The following is a 3777-nucleotide window of genomic DNA, read 5'->3' on the forward strand; positions in this document are numbered from 1 at the left end:
ATTATTTACAAGAATGCCATAATGGCAAACTTGTAAATAATTGAAACTTCAAATAAATATCTAGATATTTTCCTAAGCTAAACTTGGTGCCCAAGTCTCTATTTCATCTTCTCCATTTGAGTGTGGGTGCCGAACCATTCAAGCTCAAAACACAAAAATTTATCCTTTGATTTTCTCTCAAAAATTTCTTCACGAAAATTGACGAGGAGCTTACGTAGATCATTAATCTATATTTGCATGTTCGTTTGAGGTATAATTTCAAGCTCAAATCTTAGTTTTTATTTGCTGATGTTGGTTGAGGTTTAGAAACATGCTTAGGATGGTTAAATATTGATGTTTGTTGGTTAATTAACTAGTTTTAGTAATTGTTTTAATGGGTTTCGGTTTTAAAATAATTTTTCCGTGAAAATTTAATTATTTATTTAAATTTCTGGGCTGATCTAGATGATGATATTTATATATGCTTTAAAGTTAAATTTTTGTGGATTAAAAATGTTAATTAATTCGGGTGTAAATTTAATTAGTTGGGTTTCGATTTTTAATTGTTTTAAAGCTTAAAAATAACTTAAAAGTGGTAAATAAATTGATTTTTAATTTCTGGAAATAATTTTGTTCATGGATGAGTTATATTTGTGGTTGATGTTAATTAAATGGTTGATGGTTAATTTTTCGGTTTAATAATCGGGTTTAATTTTTAATAACTCTATTCGGCCAAAATTGTTCTAAAAAGGGTAAAACTGTCATTTTAATTTCTGGGCAGAAATTATTTATGAAAAATTTATGAAATGTGTTTGATAATTATTTGTGGAGTTTAAATGATTTTTGTGTAGTGTTTTGAAGGATTAATAATCGGTTTTGATTATTAATTGATATTTCGGTTTTAATGGTTAAAATAATGGAAAATATTATTTTAAAAATATTGGGCTGCTGTTTTTACAAGATAAAAATTAAAAATGTATTTGAAATGGTTTTGATGAATTTCGGTATAAAAATGGCTTAAAATGGATTTTTAAGCGTTTTTAGCGTTTTTGAGTTTTCCGGCCAAAACCACCGGAATACGGTGACCGGAGTTTGAGTAGAGGGGATAGAGCATGTTGGCTCAGTCCTAAACTCAATTGGCAGCAGTTAGTGCCGAAATGTTTTTGGCAGAAAATAAGGGGGGGCCGAGCCCCGGGTCAAAAATATTTTACAGAAAGATATTTTTGGTTATTTATGAATTGCGATATGTTTGTTGATATTTTCTAAAAGTGTATTTTTAGAAAATTATGTGAATTGAATGTGTGATAGAATTATATGGAATTATAATTCTATGTTTATTTATTGAAAATAAATAAACTACGAGGTGTATCGTATAGAAATACGATGACGCGGAAATAGATAGTCGGAATCAAATTTGGTTATGTGATTATGTGGTTATATGGTTGAGTCGGTCTAGAGTTTATCCTAGAATTTAGAGTTATTACATTTATTAATGTTTTAATCTCTAAATTAGATCCAGCGAGTTTTGTCGCGGAAACCGGCGAGCAAAGGTTTTGATATTTCAACGGGTGGTATTTTTATATTTGGAATAAGCGAGTACTGTGAGTGTGTTTACAACTTATACTGCTAAATATTAGTATTAAAAATATTTGCGAACTGCTTTACATGATTTGCAAATGCTTTATTTTATTTTGAATTTAAATCGCATGAACTATATACATAGTTTTGAAACCGATTTAGATTCATTGAAACATGCTTACTATTGGGCGGCAATAGTGCTGTGTGATCACCGGTATTGCATTTAGAATGGGTTGCATGTGAATATTCTGTGTGAATCCTGGCGACGGCCTGGAAAGTCAGGCGACGGCCTAGACTCTGTGTGAACAGATCTTCAGAGGCAACGGAATATAGACGACCAAAGGCAGTAAAGAGAAACTGCCGAGATCTGAGAGGTTGAACCTTTTATAAAAAAGTGAAAATGGCGACGGTATATATGTACTGCCGAAATCTGTTGTATGGTGAAAAGAGTCTAAAGACCTTCACATACGTAAAATATGAATGATCAGATTTGACGGGCTAGAGTACAAAAAGAAATGAATAAATACGGCCATAAAAAAAGGTTAACCCGAATATGATGAAATGATGTGGAATATTTATGTTTCCTGTTTTGAAAGCATATAGGAACATGAATCATGGTTTAGGGTTTCATATGAATCGGTAATCTGGAATGCATTGCTTTCATATTAATGTTTATTAGTACATGTTGTACGCATTCACCAGTTTTTATAACTGACCCCGTTGAATTTAATATTTTTGCAGGCGAGTAGTTTGAGGTGAGGATTTCCAATTTCTTGTTCCGGAAATCCCTGGATTGAATAAGTGAGAATGACCTTTCCTTTGTGTGTCTAGAGTTGCAGTAGCTAGAATAATGAACGGTGATACCTTAGTAGTCGTTGGACTTATTTATGCTTTATATTTTATTATAACGCTTAAACTCTGATATAATGTAATATGTGAATGCTGTGCGAAAGTCCGAGCGACTGCACTTGAATAAAATGCGGCGAACGCATCTGCATAGTGAAATGCAGTTAAGTCCATTAGAGAAATGGCCTGCATAGTGAAATGCAGTAATTACCATAGTAAAATGGTATGCACGTGAGATGCATGATAAACCATAGAGAAATGGTTTTGAAACTAAAATGCAATAATTAAAGAGAAAATTATGTGCATGTTTTAAATGGTAATTTTTATGAGAACGTTTTAAACTGCGATTTTAAAATGTTCGAAAATGATTTGAATTCCGCGAAAATTTTTTAAGTGATTTTAATGTATTTTTAAGGCTTGCTACGGGTTTCGGAGCAACCACTCCCATTCCCTAGCGCCGGTCTCGATGCCGAGAATCGGGTCGTGACACTAATCTATTTTTCGAAGGCGCAACGTGTTGAAATTTCGAATATGCTAAGAACACCTCTTCTTTATGCTAGAAACTCCTCTAGAACGCCATGAATAGACCTTGAACACTTAGGATCACACTAAGGCACATAATACCTAAATCAAACACAATAACATGAATGTATAAAAAATGTAGGAGTAACTCTACTCCTATTAGCATTCGTGAACTTATCGCACCCACAAAATTAGATAAACCAATTCAGATGGGTAAATTCAGTGTTGATTGGAAGCTGATATTGGCACTTGTGAAGATGTAGAGGCCGACGACCCAAACTTTTCATTTTCCAGACGGAGAGTGGATGATTACTCTTTGGGATATTGCTATCCAGACCGGCCTTCCTATAGAGGATCGTTCAATGACCCTCTATAGTGATTTAAGCCTGATGTTCAAAACGTGGCAAAACAAATTCCAACCTTTCTGTTGTTTACATTTTGTAGCACAGGCTGTTTTTTGACAATTATTTACATATATGGCAGTATTTTAGATATATTTATTGACATATTAAATCCCAACATTTTAAAAACATTACAAATAACGCGTTTTTGTACTATTTAGTCTAAAAAAGATGATAGATTGACCGGAATTTGAAATTGGACTAAAAAAAATGGAAAAGTTGTGATTTGTTTTATAACGTTTTTAATATTAAACTTAAATCGCTATAAAAGTGAAACGCTGAGATTTATTTTATAGATACTCCTTAAATAATTAACCTGAAATAACTTCTGTGTTTGAAGGGAATATTCAAAATTAAATTTTCAAGATAATAAATCAATCATTCTCCTCAACTATATACCTATTTCAAAATAATTATAAATTTATTTTATATATTAGAGAAGGACCTATTT

General features: G+C 32.1%; 1 long non-coding RNA gene across 1 annotated transcript; it reads left to right on the plus strand.

Annotated features, from left to right (window-relative positions):
- Window positions 1–2576, plus strand: LOC126654840 (uncharacterized). Its single transcript, XR_008789514.1, has 2 exons — window positions 1–250; window positions 2299–2576. It is a non-coding gene; the product is annotated as an uncharacterized LOC126654840 (long non-coding RNA).
- The last annotated feature ends 1201 nt before the right edge of the window (window positions 2577–3777 follow it).

This window comes from Mercurialis annua, linkage group LG7 (genome assembly GCF_937616625.2).
Source record: "Mercurialis annua linkage group LG7, ddMerAnnu1.2, whole genome shotgun sequence".
In the NCBI taxonomy this organism is placed as follows: domain Eukaryota; kingdom Viridiplantae; phylum Streptophyta; class Magnoliopsida; order Malpighiales; family Euphorbiaceae; genus Mercurialis; species Mercurialis annua.